The sequence below is a fragment of the Triticum urartu genome, chromosome 5 (genome assembly GCF_003073215.2).
Source record: "Triticum urartu cultivar G1812 chromosome 5, Tu2.1, whole genome shotgun sequence".
NCBI classification, from domain to species: Eukaryota; Viridiplantae; Streptophyta; class Magnoliopsida; order Poales; family Poaceae; genus Triticum; species Triticum urartu.
In genome coordinates this window covers 33,201,500-33,216,218 of record NC_053026.1, presented here as the reverse complement: position 1 = coordinate 33,216,218, position 14,719 = coordinate 33,201,500, and positions in this window count along the sequence as shown.

The window sequence follows — 14,719 nt, the reverse complement described above, 5'->3', positions numbered from 1 at the left end:
GATGGTTCGCAGTTTCCATGTTCGTGCAGAAAGAGCAAACAGGATTCCCGGGCCAATTCCTCTTCCTCAAATTATCCCGGGTAAGCACCGCATTTTGGAATAGCTGCCACAAGAATATTTTGATTTTCAATGGGATGCTAGCTTTCCAGATCCACTTATAGTTAGGACCAGCTAAATCCCTCTCCAACCACTTATACACTGATTTAGTGGTAAGTCTCTTGTTCTTGCACAGCTTCCAAGACACTGTATCAGGTATATTGTTCAAAGCATATTTTCTTGCCTCAGAAACTACCCACTCCCATTGATCATTGATCTCCCCAAACAGCCTGCGCCTGAAACCCAAGCTATAGTTTTTCGCCACAAAATCTGCAATAGTCCCATCCTGATCCTGACAAATACTGAACAGGATGGGGAATTTTTCGCATAGTGGCACAGCAGCTATCCATGGGTCATGCCAGACCCTAGCCAAGTTACCACTATTAACCTTAACGGCCCTCCCAGCCATATATGTCTCTTTAACTTTCATAATCGCTTTCCAACTAGGGGAGTCTGAAAAACGACTACGAATATTGGCCACCGTTTTATTCTTGAAATATCTGGCCCGAATAATTTGTTGCCACAACCCATCTTTAGTTTCAAGCTTCCACCACCACTTGGTTAACAGACTAATGTTCTGCTTGTGGAGGTCTTTGATCCCCAGCCCACCGATTCTTTTGGACCTACAAACCCTAGTCCATTTCACCATATGATACGCCCGTTTATTGTTCTTCCTTTTCCAGAAAAATCTTCTCCGGTGTTTATCCATTTTCTCAATAAAAGTCTTGTTGAATAGGAACATAGACATAAGATAAGAAGGTATTCCATCTAGGCTCGAGCCTAACAGGGTAAGCCTAGCACCAGAAGAGGCTGCATAGGCTATCCAGGCGTCTAATTTTTTAACCATCTTAGCATCCAGAAATTCCAACTCAACATTTTTTAAAGTGGAATAAGATATCGGTGTACCAAGATATTTCATAGGTAAAGATGAAGGAAATATGCCCTAGAGGCAATAATAAAGTTATTATTTATTTCCTTATATCATGATAAATGTTTATTATTCATGCTAGAATTGTATTAACCGGAAACATAACACATGTGTGAATACATAGACAAACAGAGTGTCACTAGTATGCCTCTACTTGACTGGCTCGTTAATCAAAGATGGTTATGTTTCCTAACCATGGACAAAGAGTTGTTATTTGATTAAAGGGATCACATCATTAGTTGAATGATGTGATTGACATGACCCATTCCATTAGCTTAGCACCCGATCGTTTAGTATGTTGCTATTGCTTTCTTCATGACTTATACATGTTCCTATGACTATGAGATTATGCAACTCCCGTTTGCCGGAGGAACACTTTGTGTGCTACCAAACGTCACAACGTAACTGGGTGATTATAAAGGAGCTCTACAGGTGTCTCCAAAGGTACATGTTGGGTTGGCGTATTTCGAGATTAGGATTTGTCACTCCGTTTGACGGAGAGATATCTCTGGGCCCTCTCGGTAATACACATCACATAAGCCTTGCAAGCATTGCAACTAATGTGTTAGTTGTGAGATGATGTATTACGGAACGAGTAAAGAGACTTGCCGATAACGAGATTGAACTAGGTATTGGATACCGACGATCGAATCTCGGGCAAGTAACATACCGATGACAAAGGGAACAACGTATGTAGTTATGCGGTCTGACCGATAAAGATCATCGTAGAATATGTAGGAGCCAATATGGGCATCCAGGTCCCGCTATTGGTTATTGACCGGAGACGTGTCTCGGTCATGTCTACATTGTTCTCGAACCGTAGGGTCCGCACGCTTAAAGTTACGATGACAGTTTCATTATGAGTTTATGCATTTTGATGTACCGAAGGTTGTTCAGAGTCCCGGATGTGATCACGGACATGACGAGGAGTCTCGAAATGGTCGAGACATAAAGATCGATATATTGGACGACTATATTCGAACACCGGAATTGTTCCGGGTGATTTCGGATAAAACCGGAGTGCCGGAGGGGTTACCGGAACCCCCCGGGGAAGTAATAGGCCTTATTGGGCCTGAGGGGAGAGAGAGGGCAGCAGCCCAGGAGGTGGCGCCCCCCCCCCCTCATGGGGAGTCCGAATAGGACTAGGAAGGGGGGCGCGGCCCCCTCTCCCTCTCCCTCTCTTTCCTTCCCCCTCCCTATTCCTAGTTGGACTAGGAAAGCCCACTAGGAGAAGGACTCCCCCCCCTCTCCTTGGCGCACCCAAGGGCCGGCCGGCCTCCCCCTTGCTCCTTTATATACGGGGCAGGGGGGCACCCTAGAACACACAAGTTGATCTTCATGATCATTCCTTAGCCGTGTGCGGTGCCCCCCTCCACGATATTACACCTCGATCATATTGTAGTGGTGCTTAGGCGAAGCCCTGCGATAGTTGAACATCAAGATCGTCACCACGCCGTCGTGCTGACGAAACTCCTCCCCGAAGCTTTGCTGGATCGGAGCCCGGGGTGCGTCATCGAGCTGTACGTGTGTCAAGAACTCGGAGGTGCCGGAGTAACGGTACTTGGATCGGTTGGACCGGGAAGACGTACGACTACTTCCTCTACGTTGCGTCAATGCTTCCGCTTCGGTCTACGAGGGTACGTAGACAACACTCTCCCCTCTCGTTGCTATGCATCACCATGATCTTGCGTGTGCGTAGGAAATTTTTTGAAATTACTACGTTCCCCAATAGTGGCATCCGAGCCTAGGTTTTATGTGTTGATGTTATATGCACGAGTAGAACACAAGTGAGTTGTGGGCGATATAAGTCATACTTGTTGGGGAACGTAGTAATTTCAAAAAATTTCCTACGCACACGCAAGATCATGGTGATGCACAGCAACGAGAGGGGAGAGTGTTGTCTACGTACCCACGCAGACCGACTGCGGAAGCGATCACACAACGTAGAGGAAGTAGTCGTACGTCTTCCCGATCCGACCGATCCAAGCACCGTTACTCCGGCACCTCCGAGTTCTTAGCACACGTACAGCTCGATGACGATCCCCGGGCTCCGATCCAGCAAAGCGTCGGGGAAGAGTTCCGTCAGCACGACGGCGTGGTGACGATCTTGATGTTCTGCCGTCGCAGGGCTTCGCCTAAGCACCGCTACAATATGATCGAGGTAGAATATGGTGGCAGGGGGCACCGCACACGGCTAAGGAACGATCTCAAGGATCAACTTGTGTGTTTAGGGGTGTCCCATGCCTCAGTATATAAAGGAGCCAAGGGGGAGGGGTGCGGCTAGCCCTATGGAGGCGCAGGAGGAGTCCTACTCCTACCGGGAGTAGGACTCCCCCCCCCCAATCCTAGTTGGAATAGGAATCCTCGAGTGGGGAGAGAGAGAAGGGGGGCCGGCCAACTCTCCTAGTCCTAATAGGACTAGGGGAGGGGGGAGGCGCATAGCCCACCTTGGGCTGCCCCTTTCATCTTTCCACTAAAGCCCACTAAGGCCCATATGGTTTCCGCAGGGTTCCGGTAACCTCCCGGTACTCCGGTAAACTCCCGATTTCACCCGGAACACTTCCGATATCCAAACATAGGCTTCCAATATATCAATCTTTATGTCTCGACCATTTCGAGACTCCTCGTCATGTCCGTGATCACATCCGGGACTCCGAACAACCTTCGGTACATCAAAATGCATAAACTCATAATAACTATCATCGTAACGTTAAGCGTGTGGACCCTACGGTTGGAGAACAATGTAGACATGACTGAGACACATCTCCGGTCAATAACCAATAGCGGGACCTGGATGCCCATATTGGCTCCTACATATTCTACAAAGATCTTTATCGGTCAGACCGCATAACAACATACGTTGTTCCCTTTGTCATCGGTATGTTACTTGCCCGAGATTTGATCGTCGGTATGCAATACCTAGTTCAATCTCGTTACTGGCAAGTCTCTTTACTCGTTATGTAATACATCATCCCACAACTAACTCATTAGTTGCATTGCTTGCAACGCTTATGTGATGTGCATTACCGAGAGGGCCCAGAGATACCTCTCCGACAATTGGAGTGACAAATCTTAATCTCGAAATACGCCAACCCAACATCTACCATTGAAGACACCTGTAGAGCTCCTTTATAATCACCCAGTTACGTTGTGACGTTTGGTAGCACACAAAGTGTTCCTCCGGCAAACGGGAGTTGCATAATCTCATAGTCATAGGAACATGTATAAGTCATGAAGAAAGCAATAGCAACATACTAAACGATCGGGTGCTATGCTAATGGAATGGGTCATGTCAATCAGATCATTCAACTAATGATGTGACCTCGTTAATCAAATAACAACTCTTTGTTCATGGTTAGGAAACATAACCATCTTTGATTAACGAGCTAGTCAAGTAGAGGCATACTAGTGACACTCTGTTTGTCTATGTATTCACACATGTATTATGTTTCCGGTTAATACAATTCTAGCATGAATAATAAACATTTATCATGATATAAGGAAATAAATAATAACTTTATTATTGCCTCTAGGGCATATTTCCTTCAGTCTCCCACTTGCACTAGAGTCAATAATCTAGATTACACTGTAATGATCCTAACACCCATGGAGTCTTGGTGTTGATCATGTTTTGCTCGTGGAAGAGGCTTAGTCAATGGGTCTGCAACATTCAGATCCGTATGTATCTTGCAAATCTCTATGTCTCCCACCTGGACTAGATTCCGGATGGAATTGAAGCGTCTCTTGATGTGTTTGGTTCTTTTGTGAAATCTAGATTCCTTTGCCAAGGCAATTGCACCAGTATTGTCACAAAAGATTTTTCATTGGACCCGATGCACTAGGTATGACACCTAGATTGGATATGAACTCCTTCATCCAGACTCCTTCGTTCGCTGCTTCCGAAGCAGCTATGTACTCCGCTTCACATGTAGATCCCGCTACGACGCTTTGTTTAAAGCTGCACCAAGTGACAGCTCCACCGTTTAATGTAAACACGTATCCGGTTTGCGATTTAGAATCGTCCGGATCAGTATCAAAGCTTGCATCAACGTAACCTCTTACGGTGAGCTCTTTGTCACCTCCATATACGAGAAACATATCCTTAGTCCTTTTCAGGTATTTCAGGATGTTCTTGACCGCTGTCCAGTGATCCACTCCTGGATTACTTTGGTACCTCCCTGCTAAACTTATAGCAAGGCACACATCAGGTCTGGTACACAGCATTGCATACATGATAGAGCCTATGGCTGAAGCATAGGGAACATCTTTCATTTTCTCTCTATCTTCTGCAGTGGTCGGGCATTGAGTCTGACTCAACTTCACACCTTGTAACACAGACAAGAACCCTTTCTTTGCTTGATCCATTTTGAACTTCTTCAAAATCTTGTCAAGGTATGTGCTTTGTGAAAGTCCAATTAAGCGTCTTGATCTATCTCTATATATCTTTATGCCTAATATGTAAGCAGCTTCACCGAGGTCTTTCATTGAAAAACTCTTATTCAAGTATCCCTTTATGCTATCCAGAAATTCTATATCATTTCCAATCAGTAATATGTCATCCACATATAATATCCGAAATGCTACAGAGCTCCCACTCACTTTCTTGTAAATACAGGCTTCTCCGAAAGTCTGTATAAAACCAAATGCTTTGATCACACTATCAAAGCGTTTATTCCAACTCCGAGATGCTTGCACCAGTCCATAAATGGATCGCTGGAGCTTGCACACTTTGTTAGCTCCCTTTGGATCGACAAAACCTTCCGGTTGCATCATATACAACTCTTCTTCCAGAAATCCATTCAGGAATGCAGTTTTGACATCCATCTGCCAAATTTCATAATCATAAAATGCGGCAATTGCTAACATGATTCGGACAGACTTAAGCATCGCTATGGGTGAGAAGGTATCATCGTAGTCAACCCCTTGAACTTGTCGAAAACCTTTCGCGACAAGTCGAGCTTTGTAGACAATAACATTACCATCAGCGTCAGTCTTCTTCTTGAAGATCCATTTATTCTCAATTGCTTGCCGATCATCGGGCAAGTCAACCAAAGTCCATACTTTGTTCTCATACATGGATCCCATCTCAGATTTCATGGCTTCAAGCCATTTTGCGGAATCTGGGCTCACCATCGCTTCTTCATAGTTCGTAGGTTCATCATGATCTAGTAGAATGATTTCCAGAACAGGATTACCGTACCACTCTGGTGCGGATCTCGCTCTGGTTGATCTACGAGGTTCAGTAGTATCTTTTTGGGTTCGAGCTTATCAGGTTCGTAGGTTCAAAAAATTTCCTACGCACACGCAAGATCATGGTGATGCACAGCAACGAGAGGGGAGAGTGTTGTCTACGTACCCACGCAGACCGACTGCGGAAGCGATCACACAACGTAGAGGAAGTAGTCGTACGTCTTCCCGATCCGACCGACCCAAGCACCGTTACTCCGGCACCTCCGAGTTCTTAGCACACGTACAGCTCGATGACGATCCCCGGGCTCCGATCCAGCAAAGCGTCGGGGAAGAGTTCCGTCAGCACGACGGCGTGGTGACGATCTTGATGTTCTGCCGTGAAAGTGCAACTATCCCTAGGTGGTTTTGGTAATTCATAACAACATATAGCTCATTGAGCTAATGCTATTCCAAGATGATTATTTCAGGAAAGCTCAATGATTGGCATGGCATGGATGTGAAAGTGGAACCCTCAAAATGCTAAGGACAAAGAATTGGCTCAAGCTCAAAAGTTCAAGACTCTTCATTTTATATTTTAGTGATCCAAGATCACATTGAGTCTTTAGGAAAAGCCAATACTATCAAGGAGGGATGAGGTGTTGCTTAATGAGCCTCTTGCTTTATGTGCTTGGTGATATGCTCCAAAATCCTCAACCACTTTTTCATAGCCACAAATGACCTAAACCCTAAGCCCAACTCGGTCATACCGATTCTGCCAATCCGGCGCCACCGAGTTTCACTTGTCATTTGCCACTGCCAAACCCTAGCAATTCGGTCCTACCGATAAGGATCTCGGTCTCACCGAGATGGGGTTGCAAACTCTCTGTTTCCCTTTCGTAACTTTTCGGTCTCACCGAAAGGGCGAATCGGTCCCACCGAGTTTGCAATGTAAACTCTCTGTTTCCTTCTTGTAACTTTTCGGTCTCACCGAAAGAGCGAGTCGGTCCCACCGAGTTTACCTGACCAACTCTCTGGTTAGCAAATTGCCAAATTCGGTCTCACCGAGTTTGTGCAATCGGTCTCACCGAGATTACGTTATGCCCAAACCCTAACCGAATCGGTCCTACCGAGTTGCATGTCAGTCCCACCGAAATTCCTAACGGTCACTAGGTTTACTATTTCGGTCAGACCGAGTTTTCTGATTCGGTCCCACCGAGATTGGTAAATTGTGTGTAACGGTTGGATTTTTTGTGGAGGCTATAAATACCCCTCCACCTTCTCTTCATTCGTGGAGAGAGCCATCAGAACACATACATCATTCCAACTCATATGTTCTGAGAGAGAACCACCTACTCGTGTGTTGAGACCAAGACATCCATTCCAACCATATGAATCTTGATCTCTAGCCTTCCCCAAGTTGCTTTCCACTCAAATCTTCTTTCCACCAAATCCAAATCCTGTGAGAGAGAGTTGAGTGTTGGGGAGACTATCATTTGAAGCACAAGAGCAAGGAGTTCATTACCTACACACCATTTGTTACTTCTTGGAGAGTGGTGTCTCCTAGATTGGCTAGGTGTCACTTGGGAGCCTCCGACAAGATTGTGGAGTTGAACCAAGGAGTTTGTAAGGGCAAGGAGATCGCCTACTTCGTGAAGATCTACCGCTAGTGAGGCAAGTCCTTCGTGGGCGATGGCCATGGTGGGATAGACAAGGTTGCTTCTTCGTGGACCCTTCGTGGGTGGAGCCCTCCGTGGACTCGCGCAACCGTTACCCTTCGTGGGTTGAAGTCTCCATCAACGTGGATGTAGGATAGCACCACCTATCCGAACCACGGGAAAAACATCCGTGTCTCCAATTGCGTTTGAATCCTCCAAACCCTTCCCTTTACATTCTTGCAAGTTGCATGCTTTACTTTCCGCTTCCAATAAACTCTTTGCATGCTTGCTTGAATTGTGTGATGATTGCTTGACTTGTCCTAAGATAGCTAAAATCTGCCAAGAACTAAAATTGGGAAAAGGCTAAGTTTTTATTTGGTCAAGTAGTCTAATCACCCCCCCTCTAGACATACTTTCGATCCTACAAGTGGTATCAGAGCTTTGGTCTCCATTTGCCTTGATCTCCATAGCTTTTGGTGGTCATAGCCTTGGTTTCACAACCTAGGAGAGTATGGCGTCTAGCGAGGGAAATTATCACCGTAGAGGTCCTTACTTTGATGGCACTAATTTTGCTAGTTGGAAGCATAAAATGAAAATGCATATTCTTGGACATAACCCAGCCGTATGGGCTATTGTTTGTGTTGGTTTGCAAGGTGAGTTCTTTGATGGGAGAGAACCAAACTGTGAAGCTACCGCGGATGAGTTGAAGATGTTGCAATACAATGCTCAAGCTTGTGATATTCTCTTCAACGGATTGTGCCCCGAAGAATTCAACAAAATCAGCCGCCTTGATAATGCAAAGGAAATTTGGGACACTTTGATTGATATGCACGAAGGTACCGACTCCGTCAAGAAATCCAAGTTGGATGTGCTCCAAAGTCAACTTGACAAGTTCAAGATGAAGGATGGTGAAGGTGTCGCTGAAATGTACTCTAGGCTTGCTCTCATCACAAATGAGATTGCCGGCTTAGGAAGTGAAGAGATGACCGATAGATTCATCATCAAGATCCTAAGAGCCTTGGATGGGAAATATGATACCGTGTGCACATTAATCCAAATGATTCCCAATTACAAAGATCTCAAACCAACGGAAGTGATTGGAAGGATTGTTGCTCATGAGATGTCACTCAAGGATAAAGAGGAACTTCACAACAAATCAAGTGGTGCCTACAAAGCCTCATGTGAAGTCCCCACATCATCAAGTGAGAAACAAAACTTCAATGAAGAATTGAGCTTAATGGTGAAGAACTTCAACAAGTTCTACAAGAGTAGAAACAAAGATAGAAGCTTCATGTCAAGGTCCTACAATGACAAAAGATCTTCTAGTCGAGAGCGAAACTGCTACAATTGTGGAAGACCCGGACACTATTCCAATGAGTGTACGGCTCCCTACAAGAGAAGAGAAGATTCTCCAAAAAGAAGAAGCAAAGAATCACCACCAAGAGAGAGAAGGAGTAGAGATGATCGTTATGAACGGAGATACTCACGGAGAAGCAAGGATTCGGAAAGGAAGGAAAAATCATCCAGGAGCTACACAAAGCGAAGACATCAAGCTCATGTTGGTGAATGGGTATCCGGCTCCGACTCCGACAGCCACTCCGAGAGAAGTTATCACTCCGACTCCGAAGATACTCAAGATGAAGGTGTTGCCGGTCTAGCACTTGTGTCAACCAACTCCTACGACATATTTGACTCACCAAATGAAGGAATTGGAAGATGCTTCATGGCCAAAGGTCCTAAGGTAACACACCCCGAGTATGTTGACTTTAATAGTGATGAAGATGACTTGTTAGGTGATGATGATTTGCTTGTTGACAACTCTAGTGATGAATATTATGGTGAAATATCAATTAATCATGCTAAAACGAATGACAATGATAAGGAGAAGATTGAGGCTCTAACTAAAGAACTAAACATTCGTAAGTTAGCCCATGAAACTATCTTCGAAGATCATCGAGAACTTTTAAGAGCTCATGAGAAATTACGCTTTGAAAAGCTTAATCTTGAGCAAGAGCATGAGTTCTTAAAAGCAATCAATGATGATCTCCGCAAGAAAAGTTCTTCTCACATTGCCAAGCATTTACTTTTATCCACTTACATGCCTCAAGTCAAGACTAGTAACAAGAATAAGACAGATTCTTCCTCTAGTAGTAACAATGATCATGCTAAATCCAATGTTGTTGCTTCTAGTAGTTCTCTTGATTCCACTAATGATTCTCTTAGCCAAGTTACACTTGAGCAAGAAAATAGCTTATTGAAGGGAATTATAGAGAAAGGAGTGTACAAAAGCCTTGCCGGGAGTAAGCAATTCGAGGAAATTGTGCGCAAGCAAGGAATGCACCGGAAGAATCAAGGTGTTGGTTTTGAACGAAAGTTCAATGCCAATGGAGTTGAATGGGAAGAAGATCAATACCCCAAGACAAAGTTTGTTCCTCAACAAGAGAAGTATGACCCTTCCTTCAAAGGAACACAAGCCCAAGATGATCTTCCACCACAAGACTACAAGCAAAAAGGCAAGGACAAGCTTCAAGAGGAGATTGATGCATTTGAAGAAGCTCCTAAGACCTTAGTCAAGTGGATTCCCAAGACTACTTCAAGTTCCACTACATCAAGTACGACTACAACTCCAAGGATTCCCATCAAGATGGTGTGGATCCAAAAGAAGAAGAACTAGAGAGTTCTCGAGGGTGACTCCGCCAACATACCTCACTCTTATCATTTTGGCAAGAACAAGTGCAATCAACTTCCACATCTTGCACTAGTTCAAGGAGTCACAAACCCTCTTGTTGGTAAGACAAGGGACAAGGTAACCTAAAGTTTTCATGGACATCATCTTGTGTGTGCATCACTCTATGTCTATGGATATCCTTGTTTGTTCCTTGTGGGACTAACCCATGTAGGTATTGAAAGTGCAATTCACTCAAATGGATAGCTCCAAGTGATCTACATCAACATTGAGCATCCACATCTTCAACATCTACATGAAGTCATCATCGACAAAACCCAAGGTTAGTTCATCCCTCTTAGGGGGGATATCACATCTAGGGGGAGCTTTACTCTAAGACTTGAGCTAAAGCAACTCTAAAAGATGTGAATACAACAATGCTTTATGTAAAAGTGGTAACCCCACTCGAGCTTAAACGATGAGTATGACCTACGATCAAGTGTTCTCACTTGACTCCTAAGTCAATATACTCATATATAGATGACCTAGTCATCGCAAATTGCTTGATAGATGCTAGAATTGGTTGTGCATGCTTTGCCACATATTTCATTTGCCATCTTATTGTGTGAGCATGTTGGTTGCATATTTTACTCATTCTAGGACATCCACTTGTTGTTTTGATTGTTTGGCTTCCTTCTTTCACCAAGTGGATGGACAAGAATGCCTAAGTACCTCCTCTAGCTATCTATGCTTTTCTCGTCTCAAACTCTATTCATGCTGCATCACAAAATTTGATCAAGTCAGATTCGAACCACTCTGTGTGAGGAGCGCTCGGAGTCCCCGATTCGTCATAGACTTAAACTTCCAAAACCTCTTTATGAATCTCGGTCTGACCGATACTCCACTTTCGGTCCTACCGAGTTCATTAAGCTGATCTAGGTTTTCGATCTCGGTGCAACCGATTTGAACTTTTCGGTCACACCGAGTTGCAATAACTGCACACAGTTTTGCATCTCGGTGCCACCGAGTTGTTCCACTCGGTCACACCGACAGGGTCAGGCTATATATAGTGACGGGCAAAATTTTGGAAATTTCTCCGAAACCTCTTCGCCCGCGCATAGCTCGCTCTGCCTCCTGGGTCTCCGGATCGTCTTCTCGCCGCCAGCAGCCTCTAGTCGCTGGTCTCCGTCGCCGTCAACGGGAATTCTGCCCCGCCGTTGCCGCCGTAGCGAGTCTCCGCCGAACTAGGGTATGGACTCGATCTTTGTGCTATTCTCCAATCCGATTCCTAGCACATTGTGATCATCATGATTCTTGCCACGTTTGATAAACTCCTATCCATTCAATGAACTCGTAGATTAGGTTTAATTCGAAAATTTTAGGGTTAGGTTTCCGCCGAAACCATCTCGGACCCACCGAGTTGAAAAACTCGGTCCCACCAATCTGGCTTATGCCATTGCACAAGTGAAACTCGATCTGACCGAGAGTCACTTATCGGTGCGACCGATTTTGGAATTCTGTGAAACCCTAGCAGTCTCGGTGCCACCGAACTGTAACTCGGTCTGACCGAGTTCACTAGTTCTGGTGCCAAAACTGCTTCGGTGTCACCGAGTTTGAAAATCGGTAGACCCGAGATGATTTCAGTGGGAAACTAAAACTAAGTTTTTGAATTAATCTTTTGCAAAAATCTCTGCTTTTTGTGATGCTCATCCACTCTATCTCATCTATAATCTATTCACAGGGTCAGCAGTCAGTTTGCAACATGTCTGATCAAAGTGATAGCCAGAATTTGTCTAAGCAGCAAGTTGTGATGAGTGAGGGCACTAGTCCCTCAAGTTCTTCAGATGATGGCAGCAGGAGTACCCCTAGCAATCTGCCTAAGGCTGCCACACGTCAAAGGAAGAAAAGAACTTCTGATTCTGAAGATGAGGACTATGTGGCAGAGGAAGAGGCCACATCAAAAAGAGTTGAGCCAGCTCAAGGCACAAAGCCAGGGCTAAAAGTCAAAAGGCCAGCAGGCAGGCAGCCCATGTCAAAGGCAAGGGTTTCAACTGAGAAGCCTGCACCTGCTCCCATTGAGCCCATTGCTGCTGAAGGCAAAAAGAGGAAAGAGAGGGTGAAGAAGACTGTGGCTAGAGTCCTTGGCAAGGCCTCCATCATGGAAGATGAGGAGGAAGAAGAAGAGGTTGCTGCACCAGCACCTAAGGCAGCCAAACTTATGGGAGATGCCATAAGGTCAGGAACAGCTGCATCTAAGCCCAAGGAAGCACCCAAGGCTGCATCTAAGCCAAAGAGTGCACCCAAGAGAAATACAAGGAGTATACCTGCTGCAGAAAAGAACAAGGCCCCAGTGCCTGAAACTACTGAAGAAGAGGAAGAGAGTGTCCTTAGAAAGCTCAAGCCCAAGATCCCATACCACAACGATGCTCATCCTGTGGCTGAGGATATGAAGCTTAGGAGAGATTCAGGGCTGAGGAAGTGGAGAGAAGCAGATCCGTATGCTTCTAGGAGAAGGACTGCCGTGGATTACAGATTTCACACCAAGGAGCAGCAAGATTTCTATGAGACTGTTTTGCTTGACAAGAAGCCAATAGTCTGTGACATGAGATGGGTCGAATGGACCTACATGAAGGAACATGAAGAGTACTTCCCCGAAGTGTACGACAGCTTTAGTGCGTGTGGAGTTGCAGACTTTGTTGGGCAGAAGCTCACAAAGTGGAACGAGGAGCTAATCATGCAATTCTACTCCACAGCACACTTCTACCCAGATGGGAGGATCACATGGATGTCTGAAGGTACAAGGTACCAATCCACTGTTGAGGAATGGGCGAAGTTGATCAATGCCCCAGAGGAACAAGCAGATGACTTGGAAATTTATGCCAAGAAGAAGATGGATCATAACTCAATGTCCAACATGTACAAGGAGATCCCGAATGAAGTGCTCGACACGTTCAAGTTTGGCTTAGTGCATTACCTTCTCTCAGGACTGCCCACTATCAATTGGATACTAAGGCACACTCTGTTGCCTAAGTCTGGAGATCACAAGATGATCAGAGGTCACGCGATCAACTTGCTTCATGTCTTTGACGTGCCTCGGAAATTTAAGGTCATGAGCCTTATAGTGGAAACAATCAAGAGGACTGCAGCAGACCAGAAGAGGAGCTGTGGATATGCACCTCAGATTCAGGAGCTCATCAACTCAAAGATGGGCATGGGCGTATATTTATTGGATAAGGAACACATGCCCATCCGTCCAGATTTTGAAGATAACCAAGTGGTTATGACTGAGAATGAGCCCTCATCTGCCCATGCACAAGCTAAGAAGGAGAAGGCGAAGAAGGAGAAAGCTGCCAGGATGCCTACTCAAGAGGAGGCATCTGAATATTTTCTGAAAACCAAACAAGAGCAGCTTGGTTACCTGATTGCGTCCACCCTGCGGATTGAGCAAGGACTAGCCACCCTGACTCAGAACCAGGCAAGCTTGGAGAGAATCATGGAACAGAGGTTCTATGACTTGGACATCAAGGTGACTGAGATACAGACTGCCGTGGAGCAGCTCCAGGATGACATGAACGAGAGGAGAGGCAGGACCACGACTGATGCTTTTGCCAGGGTGCCATGAGGTCCGAGGTCGTCTGCACTGCCAGTTGCTGACACCAAAGCTACAACGTCTGCACCAGCTACAGCCTCAGTTCCACCAGCTCCAGCATCCACTTCAGCCTCAACTCCTACCACATCTATTGAAGGCTTCGTCCTTGGCGTGCTCCGGACTCCACCACCACCTGAAGATCAAGCCTGAGCGTCGACTTAGCACTATGCATTTTCTAGGAACTTTTTGGTAACTTGTTGCCAAAGGGGGAGAAAATGTATAGATCATAGGCTTCGAGAGAGAGTGTTGTTTTTTTTCTCTCTTGTTTTATTTGGTGGTTCTTCGAACTTTGTTTGCTTGTTTGTGAGATACTACGTCCTTATGCCTGTGAGACATCGATGATCATGTGTTTGATCATAAGCTACACTTAATGTTTGCTTAATGCTTGCTTAATGTTATCATTCCATCTATCTCTTGTGATCATTCACTATTCTTGGTGATGGGTGCATGTATTTCATTCTTATCATTTTAAGCGCTCCACCAAGATGTATGTGACATGGAAGAGTAACCCATAATTCTAACTCCTTGTGCATTTGCAGTCCAAAGCAAATTTTAAA